Here is an 18,784-nt window from a genome sequence, read left to right on the forward strand (position 1 = left end):
ATTGAATTAATACATCATTGAACTTAGTTCTTTCTAGAGCACTGTAAATTAAACAAATAAACTTTACTATTTAATTCAGTTGTTACTAAAGCAAAAGTTATCAGTTGTTTTCAAGCATGGGGTTTAGGCTATAACTTAAAGCAAAGGGTAGTAGACTGTTGTAGAGAACTGTGAAAATAAATGTTTCTATAAAGTTCAAGCAGGGAAATCAACAAATTGTGTCTTAATGCTGTACTCCAACATTAAAATTCAAAATGAGCTTCTGAGGATCCAAATACTGCATCTCACATGTCCCCGGCTGCACGTGGAGATTAGAATTCAAATCCACAACCTTCTGATACAGATGGCCAACAAAACAGGTGTTGCTGGTAGGATAACCAATCCAACTGCACTGTATGCTTCAATTCCTAGTGAAGGGAAGATAATAGTTGGGGGGGTATTTTAAAGACTCTCACTATTTTGCAATACAGTAGAAGCCTAACATTTACCAAGTTTTGACAAATATCAGCCAAAGGTCCTGTGACTGAAGTTATACGGGAGCCACTGGACAGATAGATACGTGTGGCTATCAATATTATTTTATCGGCCACACAGCAGGTCGGGGGGTTGAATTCTAATTGTCTAAACTGCTCCATGTCTGGCTTCCATAAGATTCAAATCTATTAATGTAGTTGTTTATCTTACAACCTCACTTTTAACAGTAGATCCTTATGTCAGATGACAGCAGGAACTTCCTGCTGCTGTGGTCTCCGCTGGATTGCTATGTGACAAGGCCTCAATTTACATGGCGACAGCTTTAAACAGAACACCCAGGAAGGGATTCTGGAGAAGGATTGGAATCAAGGATAAAAGAACACAATACAATTTACAACTCCACTTTAGTATGATATTTTTTTCCCAAATGTTTCCCTTCAAAGCCAAGTGTTTGTTACGTCAGGCCATCCTTACCCATGTAATAAATGTTGTTATTACATACTAAACAATGCAGTAGTTTTTGTACACCATGTTAAAAAGGAACACAAAAAAATATGCAGGCTAAATTTAAAGGAAAGTGAGGTGTTCATGGAAGGCAGAATGCATCACCAATCCCATATTTGACCTAATTTACAAATGTGTTTAGATATTATACCAAATCTCTTACTAAAAGAGGCTTTCATAGCACTGTGTTCACAGATTAAGTTGTAGATTTGAAACAGGAAAAAAAATTGCTTTCAAATCCAGGGATGAAATAATGAAGGGCACTGTACCAATCAATTTTATAAACACTGATGTTGATTGGGCGAGGTTGCATAACGAATCTGTCCATTTCTAAGGATGTAAAAACAAAATCAATATTGTCTTCTCTTTTATGGTGTTATAAGGTTCCTTACAGATAATAACCAGCATACTATACAGGGACAGCAAGCTCATGAACTCTTTCCTCCTCTTCCTACTAGGCCATCAGGTCTGTCAGCAAGGGTGTATGATGCAGTGTTTATCCAACAGGGTAGTTCTGGAAGCCTCTTGAGTGTTCGTATTAGGAGCACAAAGGCCAGCAGTCTCCACAGCATTCATACCAAACGTAGTGTTAACCCTACCAAGCTTTGAGCATTCGTAGCATTATCTACCAGGACTATTACAGCAGGGAATCTTTACATTTATGAAGCTGCTTTCCCTAAAGATAGTATTCTTCATACACAAGGTTTTCATTTTATTTGAGATTAAACCCAGAAATGTAATGGTTAGGTTAAAATGGGGGTGATAGGAGACCTTTGTTTCTCTGCCCCAGCCTTTACACTGTACACAACTGGCGTCATAACCAAGGGATTAAGATGAAGACTAGCGTTCAAATGTTCAGTATATACATAACCTCCAACACATAACCTCCAATGACTGCCAGGGGTACACTGAGGATTGACACTGTAACCCAGTTACATAAATAATATCACTGTCAGAATAAGTTGGAAATGTTTGCAGGCTTTGATATAGGCTTTCTAGTAACTCAGCAAAGTTAATTGAAGTCAGGTATGTTCTAAATTGCTTAATTAGCTTGGTTTCACTACAGGTGTTTGTTCCTAATTGTTTTAGGTACCTGGTTCATTTGATGAGAGCAGGGGGGGAATCTGGGTGAAATAAAATCCCTTTGTTTAAAATGTTTGGTAAGGCTGAGAAGGGGGAGAGAGAAGGTTCTCTGGGTTTGAGACTAGCTTCTCTAAATCTCTAACAAAGAAGGAAAAGGTTAAATATTCTAACTTTCGTTTAAATATTCTAAGTGTGTTTAAAGAGTCTTTTGACCTTGTTTATTATTGTTATTTTCCCTCAATATTATATATATATATATATATATATATATATATATATATATATATATATATATATATATATATATAAATACATTATTTTTTTCATTGGTCTATTTTTGGACTATTTTTGTTTTTTTGGATGGACACACTTTTTTGCTGACTGGTTTATCCTACTGCCTAAATGAATTTATTTATTTTTTGCGATTCATTTATTTATTTTTCTTTCTCTTGGAAAAATCTGGCAACACTTTCCATGGAGTGGTAAGACCAGTCTATGACTGTTAATCTCATTTTGGTTCTACATTTTGAGACTTTTTTTCCAAGAAGATTGTTTTCTTTCACAGTGCGAGACTGAACTGAACTTAAATTATTAACTGTTGTGCTCAGAAGAAATTATTAGTGGTTGGGGAAACAACAGTGACAATTACTTTTGGGAATATATGTGTTTCTCTGGTTATTGTTGGTTGGTTTGCTGCAGTGTCAAGTGTTTGAGGTTTCTATGTCGTTTTTATGTCTGTATGTTACAATACATTTGAATCTGATGAAATTTTCCCTCTAATGTAGTTTTTTTTTATTAAGTCTGGCAATTCTTTCTAATTTGGGGAGGTTGTTACAACACTTTCCATTAAACATTTGGCAGTATACTTTCCCAAGACTGGGTTTCAGGTAGTTCTCTTCACAGTACAGTGTGCCATATACCTCTTAGCAGACCTCAGAAATCAAACTTCAATTACAAAACAATCAGCTAATGAGCTTCCAGCTCTAGCGGGCTTCTATCAAACAGTAGATGCCCACTGCTCCGTCATGACATCAGCTGTGAATCAAATTTAAAATCAATCCGCACCTGTACCGGCTTTTTCATTGTGATTTGCTGTATTGAAAGCTCAGCAAATACTAAACAAAGACACAATAGGTCAAAATGTATTTTATTATCCACCAAAACCAGCCAATTAATACTTTACAACTACAAAAGCAACCAGTCCTGTGCACACCACTGCCGTATCAGTCAATCCACCACAGCTTGACAGCTCAACTGGAGCTCAGCATCTTTCAACAGCAACAAAGCAAGACACGGACAGGTCAGTAATATTGCTCCATTCAGATATGTGGCACTGTCCAGCCACTTTGACAAGCAAAAGGTTGTTTGTTAATTATTATTATTATTTTCTCATTATGTACGTGATCCTTTATGAACACTTTCTGGACTGTTTTCCTCAGACTTTCCTCAGTGGAATGGTACCTGACGAATTATTACAAGTGCAAGGTAAATACAGGTTTTAAAAGTGGTGTTTTAAAGGAAATAATAAGAAAAATTGGTTTCTAGTAGCGATAGTGCACTCTCGATGAAGGCTCTAACATGTGGTAGTTGACCTTGACTTTCATTAGCAACCTCGCCTTCAACTCGGGACGCATAACTCCAATCACGGCCTACTACGTGTGGCAAAGTGGTTAACAGTGTGCAGGTGATCAATTATCAGACAGACAATGGTAATCCAGGTGCAATGGTGGTTTATTTTTAAATCCAATTGCCTGATGACAAACAGCAGTATACAATAAACAATGAGAAGCAATACAGCGGCGTGTATTGCTTTATTTCACCCACACGTAACAAATACACAAACACCAGTCCACAGTGCGTGCTCTAGTGCTCGTGGTGACTGTACAGTTCTTCAGTGATACAAAGTGTAATAAATTTGTCTGGTTTCAGTGCTGGCCTTTGGCGACAGCTCCGGATCGTGTTCAGCCATCTAATAATAACAAACAGTGACATTGTTTAGATACAAAGGAACAGATAACTTAACTACATCCCCTTAAATACCGTCAACCATGACCCCTTGGATAACGATTGCAACCGCGCCTCCAATCTGCGGCTGCCACATCGTTTCACTTCCGGGTCAATGATTTAGTGTACAGTAGCTCCGCCCCCTTTCTAGATGGCTGACTTCCGCCTAACCCTGGGAATGAATTGTCGGGCCATCAGGTCCAGGGTACTCTGTTTCCTTTACACAGCGCCCTCACAGGTTGGGAGGGAGACCTAACACCAAGAATCCTTCGATCTCTGTCACATACCACACAGTAGAGCCTTTATTAAAGGGCACTATTGCTTAAATAAAAGAAGCACCTTCTAATTGGAGTTCTTCAAACATTTGGTTTGAGAGAGTAAAGACTGCAAGTGATGTATTGCTGCTCTAATAATTGAGATCCCTGCAATGCAAACAACCCTCAAGACATTCAGCTGTTCAAGCCATAAGTCCCAGGCCTTCAATATGTGACAACAAGCCCTGAAGCATGACCAGGGGTCGCTTCCATGAAAACAAACCTGCTGAGGCTATAATTACATGGACCTGTTATTAATGGAGATTAAACCAACCAAAGCTCTTCAGGGTTTGGAAAGCACTCGAGAAAATGCAAAGTCAGGCTTTTGGTCTAGATTCTGGATTATTTATAGAAAATAAGGATGCATAATACAAATTAGTTCATTTTCATACATTCCAAAACATTTTTTTAAATGTGATTTTTATAGAACTTTGTTTATTACATACAGAAAGAAATTAATCAATATATGCATTGTTAATGGATCTGTTTTACCAAATTTTTTACATTACAGTATTCAGTATCAAATGTGTCTTGTATTCATTCTAACATGTTGTTCTTCTCTTAAAAAATTAACCCACACCTGCAATCCAAAGGGCTGAAGAACATAAACACGGTTCATCACATTTTAAAGCTGAGGGGGTTTTAATGCCCTGGCTGATTAAAGGTATAGGTCATTGGGTCCAAGGTTCTTCATAGGAAGTCTGTTAAGAGTGACAAGTGCACTACAAACCATCAGTCTCATTAAATTCCTCTACAAGGGGTAAATGTGCTTGAAGAACCTGGCTAAAAAACACAGATTGTGGCTACAATGGCCCATAAAGTCAAGGAGTGGACAGTGTCTGTTTGCCCGAGGTATTCCATCATCAATTAGCACACTAGTGAGAGCCTGAAAACCTTGCTATGTTTGTTTACTGTACGTGCATTGAAGAGATAACAGATAGAGCAGAGCTGTTGGGAATACCCCCAGACCCAAATAGCTTTCTCTTGAGGCACTGAGCACAGCTATCTTCTTGAATTGGAATCTGTCTTGAATACAGAATAAGATGGGCCAGCTATTAATTAAACCACCTTATATTAACCACTTGCATGTTCACCAGCGTCCTTGGGGTAAAGTATATTTGTACAGTACAAAGAAAGTAGTTCATTTCTAAAATCCCCTTGTGTTGGGTATATTCTTTTAGCTTCTGGTGATTATCCATGTGTGTCAATAACAGCTATTCAAATTAAAAAAAATGTAAAGAAAAAAATAATAATCCACACCCACCTCCAAAAGACAGGAAATGAGATGGGACATCTTCGACAGGCTCTGGTGAAAAATCATTTCTTAAATAAATGAAAAGACGAAAAAAAATTAGATCAGTTCCCATATCAGACCACACAATTAGACAATTAGCAAGGATTATCAATGTGCGAAGTTAAGTAAATTGGATGTTTTTTCCACAGGTCTTCAGCAACTGCATCAAAGATAGAATCAATACCAACCACACGAAAAGAAAGAAGTCAGAGGCCAGCCAATTATACAATTAGGGTTGATGTGGTTTAGATAAAGACATCTACAAGACATTTCACAGGCAACAGTGAGGCATAGAAACAGGGAGACAGTGCTTGTTTTGTGTAAACACAATCCCTGATAACCGTTCACATCTCATGAATCTGCGTTCTCAGTCAAGGACAGGGCCATTTCTCGAACATTCTTTGAACACCCATGTGAAACACAACCAGTTTAACAACAGTAAAACAAATACAGCAGAGGCTAGTCTGTAGTGGAAGTGAGGTTTACCTTAGCAAGAACTACAGCCTGACTCTGCTGTAACTTTACCCAGTGTGTGGCACCTTCACTGAAGCTCATACGTTCAGTGCCCTTTTTGTCAGCATCAACAGACACACACACACACACACACACACACACACACACACACACACACACACACACACACAATGTAGGCATATCAGTTTAACATAATGCCAGTGTACGAATTTTACGCAAACCAACCTATACAACAGATGATCATAAATTAACTTTAATCATAAGGCTTGGTTAACTGCTATGTATGTCATATTGGAACCCAGTTCCAATATTGTTGAAGTACATGGATACAAAATACTGCTTCTTTATCTGTTTTAAATTCTTATTCTGTAAGTTTACTAAGCTTTCGAATTCATGTAATCACGCCTATCCTGCATGACTGTAATTTTTGGCATGAACTTAAAAAAAGAAAAGAAAAAAAATCCCTACTTAGGCATATTTTTGAGTGAGTCATCGTGGGCATGTTTTATTCTGTATTGTACAGTATATTATCTCTAGGCTCCTGTTTTCAGGTATAAATAGTATGGCTGCTGTGTCCCTACATGTATCCATTCAGCTGTGAACTGTAAAAATAAACTTTAAAAACATGTGATCTCCTTATCTGAGTTAAGCATCAGTGTTCTCTTTCTGCAGTGTCCTCTAGTCTAAATTATATAATTTCTCTTGAATTGTTTTTAAAACAAGATTTTAAAAAATGATAATAATTTGTATTAATGTTAATTGTATTAATGTGAATTAATTTGAGTGCTGAGGACTTTGATATTATATTATTCAATCAAGTAATCTGCACTTTTGTGCTTCTATGAATAACAGTTTCATACAAAAGTATTTGGACACCCTTACATTAGTATTTTGTGTACCCACCCTTTGTTTCCTTTACAGCTTGCAGTCTTTTTTTGTATTTTGAAACCAGTTCCTGGCATCTTTCCAGAGATATGTTTGCGCATTCTTCAACACATACAGCTTTGAGTTCTGAAATCAACTTTGGTTTCCTTTTTGAAACAGCAGTCTTCAAGTCAATCCACAAAATCTCAATGGGATTCAAGTCTGGGGACTGAGATGACCAATCCAGAACTGTAATCTTCCTTTTTTTTCAGAAATTCCTTTGAGGACTTCGCAGAATACTTAGGTTCATTATCCTGCTGGAATACAAACTTGCATCCAATAAGCCTTTTAGCACTGTGTAACAAATGAGAGTGTAAAATGTATTGATATTTTGCGGCATTCATTGATCCTTCTACAATGCAAAGGTGGCCAGTGCCTGAGAAAAGAAAAATAAGACCATGTCATCACACTACCTCCATCATGTTTAACAGTGGGCATGATGAACTTTTCTTTAAATTCTTCTCCTCTCTCCAAACATATTGTTGCTTTCTTGGTGAAAAAAGTTATATTTTGAATTCGTCTGACCATAAAATTAGGTTGAAGAAATCATCAGGATTCTTCAAGTATTCAATGGAAAACTCCAATTGCTTTCTTTTGTGTATTGTTTTTAACAAAGGTTTGCATCTCGGTTTTCGCCCATGGACATTCATCTTGTTAAGGTACCGTTTAATTGTTCACTCGTGAATTTTTTGACCATCTTCTCTCAATTCTTGTGTCAAATCTTTTGCAGTAATCCGAGGATTTTGCCAGGCTGCTCAAATTATTCTTCCATATTTTGCAGAAATCTTTCTTCCACACCTGGAGCTAGTTGCAGTAGTTCCTGTTCTCCTGTGTTTGTCAATAATAGCCCACATAGTGCTTTTCGGTAAACCGAATCTTTCTGCTATTTTTTTGGAAGTTTCTCCTTTTTCATTTAGTTGTATTGGTGCCATTTTGAGATTGTTGCTGTACTCTTTAGTTTTAACCATTTTTGTTGCTTTTTTGAATCACACATTTCAAATTTATTTTTCAGCACTTGATGATCATGTATTTATTCTATAATTATCATCAGGTGTTGGTGTTCAATCATGGTAATTGTCGATAATTAGCAACGAATCGGTTTTGTACATGTTGATTTCCCCAATACTTTGCATGTTATTTTTCATTGTATGCATGTTATATAATAATTTGTTGTTATTATAAAGCTGAATCTCTACTTTAATTTATATCTTTCAATAGAACAAATAGAAATTATAGATATAATTTTGATGTGTTTTCTTTTTTTTTAAATGCCCAAATACTTTTGTCTGCGACTGTGTGTGTGTGTGTGTGTAATATATATATATATATATATATATATAATATGCAATAAAAAAGCATCATAAATCTGGTCCTATCACTTTCAAATATTCTAATAGATATACTGTTGTAAAGATAGATTTGATTGAGGAAGACTAGGTTTTGATCATACTTCTCATTTAATATTCCTGGATGGCATCCCAAAGTTCCTGCAAATCAAATGTATTTCATATAATTAATAATTTAACATTTTTTTTTTTTTTTTTACATGACATTTACTGTTTTAAAGGTCCTATATCAATATGCTGGACGGAAAGAGAAAAATGTGGGGGCCACAAATCAGAGAGTTTAGATGGTTTTCATTTCCATCATTGATATCTCTTTCTAATGATGCCACTGCCTAGAGGGCCCTGATTCCACTGGTTACAAAACAGACAAACAGTCATCAGCCTTAATGATAAGGCATCAGTCCTCTGGCAACAGAGCACAAGGCTCCCAGTGATGCCTGCACAAGTGCAGGTTCTGTACAAGCAGCCACCTATTTGCATTTTTGCATCACAATATCTCGAGAAACACCTTGGGGATGTATAATAAACAGGGGTTGCAGGTGAGCAAAGCATAATGAGAATGCTAATGACAATCCACTGGTCTTCAATAACCAACCTCAAGAGACAGAACTTCTTAGGCTAGACCCTCGATTACCCTCAATCAGTGCGATGCACAATTCTGCACTTGCCCAGACATGCTTAAAATTAAGCCAACCCTTGTTTTATTGAGTATGGACAGACTTTACAATAAGTTTATATAACAATGCATAGGAATGTAAAGGTATTGTAAATGTATTGCCTAGAAAATTTTTGTTTTTAAAGAAACCAATAATAATAATAATAATAATAATAATAATAATAATAATAATAATAATAATAATAATATACTAACCAATAACAATAATGTATTGATTAAGAGTCATTAGCAAATTCCTTTTTAAGTTCAGTTTGAAACAAAAAAAAAGATTATGATTCTAACGTGTTACTGTACTAAACAACAACGTACAAGAACATCAAATAACCAATAAATGTAGTTAGAATGCCAGTTTTCTCCAGCCTTCAGCATTATGATGTCAGGTTCGCACATACTCTTTTTATTTATATATATACTGTATATACTCTAAGCCCACTCTAAAACTCAGGGGAGACGTTCAGGAAATTAAGATGTTTCAGACTCCTGTAAGTGGATTGTTCGTGCACTGGGCTTACAACATATCCAGATGACTTTTTAACAATCAAGAAATTCACACAGACTCATTTGATTTGAAGTTTTAACGAATCAGAGTAGTATTAGTACCTCATTCGGTTTATTAACTGCTAAAAAACGGATTGAGTAGTTATAGACTAGGTCGAATCCCTGCTGACAGGAGATCTGGGCAGTCCAGTGCCTTAACAGTTGTTAGCATTAATACTTCAAATACATTTTATGGTTACAATATGTTTTGCTCTAAGGCTATACATGCATAAAACTAAAGACGCCCATCGCTAAGTCCTAAAACATCCAATATGTCATTCTCATAGACTAAAACATAAGTCACATACCTTATAGCAATGCATCAATATAGGAGAGAGATAGATTCCAAATAGTTCTTACCTCCCCAATTATATATGGAAGTGTGGAATATAAGGTAAGGACAGGAACTGTCTTCAAAGGCAAAGACTTCTGAACACGACACCAACAGCAATCGGCTTGATCAGAGATCTTCAGAGCATGGATCACACAACTTGTAATTAGCAAGTTGGTGACACTTGACTAGGATTTTACCTCGGTTTTATAGAGTTTTTTGCCTCGCTTCCGTCAGAAGTTTCAATTAAGTCTTAAACATTAATCAGCCTTAACAGCTCCTGTCCCTCAAGTCAACAACATTCTCAAAACACTCAGCAACTCCCTCCATAAAATTAATTAGCCATCATCCCCTAGTCCATCTCTCCTACATCTCCAAAATATGTAAGGTGAACTTTTGAACTGATGTTATTCTTTTTTACCAGAAGGTATTTCTTATATGTAAAAGATCACTCATTATAGCAGCCTTGGATTTCAAACCCCCCAAACATTAAAACTCGCATGAGTTGCCAAAAAGTTATTTACTTCAATTACCCCCCGTTTGGTACTGCAAACAAGCAAAGGTCGCCAAGATTAATTACCTTCTCTTTGGCAAGCCTACTATATGCTTGATACAGACTGGTACTATTACGCTTTGAATGAAGTTTTTACTTTAAGTTAATTTTTGCACTATATTCTCTTAGTTCTAATTTCTTATAAACCTTCTGCTAATACACTTAAAAAATCACAAACCACTATTTCCTTTCAGTCAATTCTAACTATCCCTACACTTTTTGCCATTTTTATAGAGTTTGCTCTCCTTTGCTCCACTGGTTTGGAATGCCAAAGAGGCTTTATGTTTATTTTAGAGATCCTACCTCTTGATAAGAGAGAGGCTCCAAGCTTTCAGCATGCTAGCATGATTTTCCAGTAATGAACCTTCTACACAGATTCCATCCAATTCCACTGATAACATTGTTACTGGTTACAAAGAATATTTTAAACAACAATACAGTAGATTAATAACAAGGTACATCATAGTATATTATTGTAAACTAACACAAAGAATATAGCATAATACATTTATAAGTAGGGTACTTCAACATCTTAGATTCTCCCATTGATGTCAAGCAAGTCAGCCCTGCTCCAGCAGGATTCAACTTCTCTCTCTGGTTCAGCTCTGAGTAGTTCTGCGAAGGCCACGACAGGATAAGGTAGCCATCTTTTCACATCACAGGTATGAGGGACATTAGCCTCCACTTAATACCTGCAAAAACTTAAATCTTGTTAGCAGAGCTTCCATCTCTACATTCTCATTCCCATCATCAGTGGGAAGACTTCAAATAAAGTAAACTGTTTCTATCAAAGAGACATCTATCTGTGCCGCATACACCTTTCACTCAAAAAAGGTGATCGCACCTGTACAAGGGAAGACAGGTTTTAGATTTATTCGTGACAATGCCTTTAGAATGCAGTTTTGGTTTTATTGTGTTATCCAAGTGGCATGTTGTCAAGATATCTGTTGGATTGTACAGCACATTATAATGTCACTATAATGCACACATGAAGATTAAACTAAAGTTGTTTTCACATTGGCAGCTGAAGAACAGGGGGAAAAAAATAACACACAAATAATTAAATGTGTCAGTCACCATTTCAGATCTCACGCAGTTTTTTGGGTTGGGTTGGGTTGGGTTGGGTTGAGGGGAGGGTGTCTGACAGCCTGACTCACTAATATGTTTATTTTAAAGTACAAGAGGAGAATTTTCCAAAACAAAGCTTAGAACTCAACAAAACCCTGTTTGAGAGTAGAATTGGGAAAGGCACTGAGAGAGTACAAGCTGTTCTCAGTACAAAGGAAGGAGGCTTGATTGACAGCTTACACGTTTCATTTTATTCCTGTGAAAGGCAATGACAGATTGGGGGATGTTGTGGGAATGCCATATGCTTGTCTCAAATAAACATCACGATAACTGGCACTGAAATAAATAAATAAATAAATAAATAACGTGTTGTCTCATAGGCTATTGCTAAGCATGTAATAGTTGCCACTTGTGTCTATTGCACAAATACAGTACAAAACTAAACATTATTATCAGTATAATAATTAAGACCTTTCATTATCTATATACCTCAATTTGACCTATGAAAATAAATATATTAGTAGATGATATACACTAATTCTTTTTTTTGGACTTCTGTTTCTATCTGTCCTTGTTCTGATATTTCTGTTATTTTTCCCAGGGGAACAAAAAATTATGTAACAGATTATTTGCACTGCTCTTTGTTCTTTTTCAAAGTGGATTGTCAGCCCACTCCCCCAAACTAAACCCCCTTTCCAGTGCTTAGATACTTCTATCCCCCCGGGGGGGGGGTTCACAAAACACCAAATGACAACAGATAAACACCACCAATAGATGGGACCATAACAAACATTTACAAAGAGAGAGAAGTCGCATAATTGTTTTACCTGCAAAGCAATATGAAGTACGGAAAGAGAGAGACAGAGGTTATTTAGCTGAAATCTTAACAGCATTCGTTAGTCATTCTAGGGTAGCAGAGGAGGTGTCAACTGATGGTTGAACAGGGCGTAATAATGTGACCATTATTGCAAAATCACTGGAGCAACATCACATAAGCATCCTACACTGTATGTTCCATCTAATACATTGTATTTTATTTAATGCAAACAAAAGTGCATGCAAACTTTAAAACCCCAAGTTATGCACATTTTCCTAGCTTGATTATATGTCCCAAATCCCCCTCACTTCTGTGACACATTGTAAATATTCAAGTTAAGAAACCAGACTGAAGCCTGTGGCCAGGAATAGATACCTGGCAACATTTCCTGGATAAAAGTTTTTTCTCTTGTTTTATAGGCAGGTGATTTAATCTCCGGATTATTAGCTCCCATTGATTCGAAACCTGCCCCAGCAGGAAATCCCTTGGCCTGGTTAAGTGTCCCTCGAGGGTTGCCCTTCACATTTATCTAAGTGCGGCAGCCCATTGGAGTTAAAATGTCACCTTAAACCCTGAAAAACACTGCTGCAACTTTTTATTAACAAGAAGCGAAATCCCTAATGCCTGAAACCAAATATTCCTTCAAAAAAAAAAAAAAATCACACTCAAACAAAAAAAAGTAATCTTCTCTTCTTTCTGCTCTTTTTCATGGGGGTTGAGGTATTGAATGGTAACAGAATCCGAGGCCATTCGCTACAATAGGGGACAAAAGGCTGCTTCAGGGGTAAAAGCAGAAAAACAGAGAAGAAAAGAGCAGTGTTGGGCAGACAGGCCGTCTCTGAGAAAATGACAAAAAAAAACTCAGCCCAGTGCCAGCCAGCTAGGTAAGGAAGTGCCGAGGCAACCCCTTTGTGCCGCTCAGGTGAAGGGAACGGCACATTAGCATGTTACGTGGGTGCAGCGGTGACTATTAAAAAGAGGGGACTTTCTTATGTTAGGGTTTATAAAACTTTTACTCTTGTGCAAAACATTTTTTGGGGGGAAAAAAAAAATGCCAACCTTTTTCTGACAGTTGTTGAAAGTATATGAATTTGGAGTGTTACTCTAAATATGTTGCATAAAAAGACATTGTACAAAAGTGTGCAACTTTGAAGGTTGCACTATTTAGAGATGCAAACCATGCATATGGAAGTATTTGAAAAGAAAGACTTGGCTAAAACAGAAACCTACACATTTACTGTAGAATTTACATTTACAGTAAATTTTACCACATACAGTACATACAGGGTAACTTCTAATAATAGAATATATCAATTCACCTTATCTTTCTTACATAACTATCAGCTCCACACATGTCTATTGAATAGTTATACTATTTTGTGTTGTATGTTGTATGTAGTGTGTTATTGTTGGTGTATGTATTGGTGCATGGATGATTTAAAATGTTTAGCATGATTAGCAATCGAGTCTCGGCACAGCTGTATGAAAGAATGAATGTTTCAAACATAGGGGGTTGGGTGTACAGTGAGGAGGTACGGGAGAGAGAAAGAGGAGAACAAAATAATAATATAACAATTGCTACTCGTGCTGGCTTGACACCAGCACAATACTTGTTTTATTTAGGGTTTTATCAGTGTTTTGTTCTGTTTAAACCATTTTTCTATGTAATAAATACGCACATCAGCGTGCTTCATACACAAGTCTGCTGTTGTATTGAGTCTCTTCCTGGTCTGTGACGTCATCCACAAAGCCATCCTATGACAAGCTGTCTAAAACTTAACGCTAACATCTGTTGTGCTGCACGTCATCACGAAAACTGAAAGAATGGGAAACCATGGCAAATTGAAAGCTTTGAACTAACTGTGACAAACAAGATGCAACAGTTAGATCCATACTTTGAACAACCAGCAGTAATGCACAAAAGCATTGTATAGAACAACAGGGAAGCTACACTACCAGTACCAAGGGCATCAAGTATAAAAGTTAGGAGGAATCCACTCAGCATTTGTTTAAATTACCGGTACGTGTATTATGAAAGTGCCATTCAGCCACCTGTGAATGAAGGTGCTGCAACAGATCAGTGAGTACCCAAGGCTATTATTATTAAATTGGGTTTGGCTGATGAGTTTGGTTTTGAATCTCATACACGAACTGGACAGAACAGCAGGCTCTCAGGACCTGGGCTGCTTTGAATACTGTAATGTTATTGTCATATACACAGACTTGATCAGCCAGATTTGCATAGCAATAATGCAGACATTAGTGATAGGCAAAGCTAAGCACTGTAGGTTTTATCGTTTTACTAGATTATAGCGTTCTCCCTGTCTGTTCTTTAAAGTGCACTTTTTGTTTTTAGATGACTGTCTTAAAGAGCCACTTGAGTTCATTTTTTTTAATTGGAGGTAAACTTTTAGGGACATGTAAATTCATGTGAGTAATGGGTGATTTTTTTTTCTGGCAGTGTTAATGTATGCTTTTTGAATTATGGGTTACTGTGCATTAAAAATAATACTGCTCTACATTTGCTTTCTTAGTTGCATTGACTAAGCGCCCTCCCGTTAACATATATACAAGACACTACATTGTTTCATTCTATGATTTTGCTTTGTTTTTCAGACTTAAACACCCTCCACCACTACCAAGCTTCCCCTTCCAGGTATTGAGTTCTGATAGCCTTGACCTCCGACCTTTTAACAACAGAAATACCCCTTGTGAAGCAAAAGTAATTTGTCATAAGTTTGAGATCACAAGATGGTGTCACCTTGCAGCATGGCCCTCTCTCTCTCTGTCACTTCTCCTGGTGCCATGACTCAGGGATTCTGGAATGTCTAATTTTTTTGACATATTGTATTCACTGTAATTTCAGCTTGCTCGGAAATGTCTTTTTTCCACGCCAGTGTCATCAGCTTTGATGTCATATTCTCTTGGGGAATGCATAGATGAAACTGGCTGATAGGAGTTGAGGTTGGTGGTAGGAAGTGGTGGGATTCTTTAGCTCTGTACTAAAGAAGAAAATTGGAGGGAAACTCATGCAAACGAACAGGATACCAGCAGGGAACTTTATGTCCCTGAAAAGCGTGGTGTCTGATTAATTTTAACAGTGGATTACTCACTGAGATAAGGACCACTGATTGCAATGACATAAAAAAAAAAAAGCTTTGTGTGTTTAGTTTGAATGAAACAACTGGTCCGCATATTATTTGTTTACTTAGCAGACGCCTTTATCCAAGGCAACTTAAAGAGACTAGGGTGTGTGAACTATGCATCAGCTGCAAAGTCACTTACAATTACGTCTCACCCGAAAGACGGAGCACAAGGAGATTAAGTAATTTGCTCAGGGTCACACAATGAGTCAGGGGCTGAGGTGGGATTTGAACCGGGGACCTCCTGGTTACAAGCCCCTTTCTTTAACCACTGGACCGCATATCCATTTTTTGGGGGGTTGTGGTGTTCAAAGACCACGCAGAAAAATATTATCCTTTTATGAATTTTGTAAAAGTATTTCAATATTGCTCTTTTTGGCATGTGGTGGTCAAGTTGTGGAGTTTGTGACCACGTAGTGTGAAAATCCTAGACTCGCCACTGCTAGTTAATATACTATTGAACCTGTACCTCAAGAATCATATACTAACCTTCCCACTGTTTCCTAAACATTACACTGGTTCATTCGCCACTGTCACTGATGCAAACTGTCATCACTCTGTGGTAAACGTAGTTTGCAGAGGGTAATTGTAGTGGGTTTTGCAGATTGATGGTATTGTATTGTTGTAGCTTGGCTCTGGACAGGCTGAAGCTATATGGGTTAAACATTGATAAAAGTTTGAAGGGATATCCTTTTTTTCCAGGTTTCTTATATCTGACCCAGCTGTTACACACACACTGGATTTTGGACCCATAAAGCCCTAACGGAAGTGCTCAATGTTTGCTCTGCCGAGAGGGAAAGGCACCAGGTGCTTTGATCTGCCAAGCACTTTGTATTCTGAGAACCTCTGAGGACAAACAGTATTGTGTGCAGCAATCACATGACCGCCCATGATAGCATTAGAATCCTGCAGTGGAAACACATCGCTTAGCCAGTTATTATTTAATATATTATATGGTCACAGATGAAGCGCACATTTTCAGTTTCATGTTGTCAGAATCTGATTCTTATATCTGTGTATGTAGGGCCTGTAATTATTTTTAGTATCAGTCAAGAGTTCCTAGAAATGTTCTGACTGTAATCGGTTCACACTCACTGTTATTTTATTATTTTGTACATGAAATCAACTAGAATCTTTTTTTTTTTTTTTGGTGTGTGTGTGGTCTGCTTGTTTTCTTGTTTAGAGAACATTTGTTGTTCGAAGTTCCTTTTAGGAAAAACTGTTGCAACCAAGTTTACATTAATGCTATTTAAGTATGATGAACAACCATTTTTAAATTGGAACTATAAACAGAAGTTTGCATCTAGTGCTAGTATGTTTATTTAGGCTTGTCAGGTTCATGCAGACAAGTAACACTTTTGTATACAGTGCACTATTTGATTCCCAGATCTGTGAGTTGGTCAGTTCTGTGTAAGAGTGCAAAAATCACATCCTAGTATAAATCATGCAATTATGTTTGTATTTTATTTTTAATTGTATTAGTATCTTTTCCTAATGAACCATCTTGTACCTATCCTGACACCACTGTAATAAAGCAAGCAAAACTAGTTCAAACTTTGACACAGACCCACTAAGTGAGAACAATTAGCATGTCATTAGTTCCACTCCAAGAGTCGGTCATGTTTTTTTTAATGCAGCAGTAAAAAAAAAAAAAAGTAAGTTCGCCTCTAACAATAATAAGTAAAAATGCAAATAATTCAAATCCCACATCTCTAAAGCCATGATAATTAAATTAGTTAATAGCCTGAACACAGACTCTTTCCCTACCTTAATCTGTGCCTCTGCAGCCACTCCCCAATCAAACAATGAGAGAGTTAGACTCTATCCAGTAGCACTCATAAAATGCAAGCCTGCATTCACAAAACATATACACACACACGCACACATACATACTTGCATTCATTGTGTTCATCAGGCTTATAGAAAGAAACTCATTAGTATGCAGATGGCTCTCAAGTGTTGCAAAATGGCAATTGTTAGTTCTGTTGGCCAACGGGGAGGACGAAATTAATCAGCAGCATACTTGAGCATACTTGAGGCTCAGAAAGCTGCAAGGCCTCTGTGGTTATAAGTCGCCCACACAGCGCTTTTCTTTTTGCACACCACTTCAGCAGGGCAGAACAAATGACAGATTTTATGAATGATATGTATTTATTATTTTTTTTTTCTTTTTTTTTAAACAGGCCAAATTATACATGTCCTCTTCACTTGACTATAGCCACTTCTGAGGGCAATTGTGAAAACTGCAAGAGAATAGGAAAACAGGATTGAAAAGGGTAGATCATCTTTTTTTAATGAAAAAAAAACATACTAGTCTGTTTGCACCCCTCCAAAATCCAGTCTCACAGAGTCGTCTCATTTTGATCCATCCGGGAGTAATAATCATTTTGTTACAAATGAAATTATCTCTGACACATTTATTTGGAAGAAATGATAGTGAAACATAATGTCAGTTGGAAAGGTCAAGGGTTGTTCAAGCGCTGGTAGAATCTATGTGTGAAGGAGAAGAAAAAACAAGCATGCTTCAGTCAGGCTGCTGTCCACCTGAGACCCAGGATAATCGAGAGAGAGAGGCCGGCAGAGGCAAACACAAACATCTTACCTTCTTACATTCTGCACTCATATCTTTTATATATGTGTTCCCTTTTAACACACTCTAGCAGTGACGGTTATTTTCTACATTTGCTTTAGGCAAAAATACAGTGGAGCAACTCCAGCAGACAAAGTGCTTGATGATTTGTGGTGATTATAGAAAACAGTTTCAGTTACTGTAGGTTTGTTAAAGATGAACGCCTTCTGATAGAAACTATATCTACATCTCTGCATTAAAGGGAATCTAATATATTTTAAAGGTAAATGTTATTGTTATGCATACATTATTATTTTCACATATATTTCACCTATTCCAAAGAGTACATAATCACTGTGAATGATGATATCATGTCCAGCTACTGTTAATGATGTGTTTGCTATGACCAACCTCTTGAATATTTGTGTTCAGATCGCCTATTGGTTTTAATCCAGATGAAGTAATGGGCACCACTGTCTGAATTAGGACTGTACTCAATGCACAGGACAGCCTGACATTATTAAATCATAGAAAGCAGAAGTGTTATTGTCAGAGAACCCACAACAGAGGCCACTTTGTAATTGATTCATTAAACCACCTGAATGACTTCAAAGTCCTCAGTTCAATATGGAACAGGAGCAAATCAATGACGTGGTAGTAGGTATATGTTACC

The 18,784-nt window shown here is 37.1% G+C and overlaps 1 long non-coding RNA gene across 1 annotated transcript; it reads right to left on the bottom strand.

Moving 5' to 3' along the window:
• Positions 1-3,780: 3,780 nt before the first annotated feature.
• LOC131740006 (uncharacterized) lies at positions 3,781-10,332 on the bottom strand. Its single transcript, XR_009330638.1, has 3 exons — positions 9,991-10,332; positions 5,644-5,702; positions 3,781-4,030 (listed from the first exon to the last, which is right to left on the bottom strand). It is a non-coding gene; the product is annotated as an uncharacterized LOC131740006 (long non-coding RNA).
• Between the last annotated feature and the right edge of the window lie 8,452 nt (positions 10,333-18,784).

The sequence above is a fragment of the Acipenser ruthenus genome, chromosome 12 (assembly GCF_902713425.1).
Source record: "Acipenser ruthenus chromosome 12, fAciRut3.2 maternal haplotype, whole genome shotgun sequence".
Classification (NCBI taxonomy): domain Eukaryota; kingdom Metazoa; phylum Chordata; class Actinopteri; order Acipenseriformes; family Acipenseridae; genus Acipenser; species Acipenser ruthenus.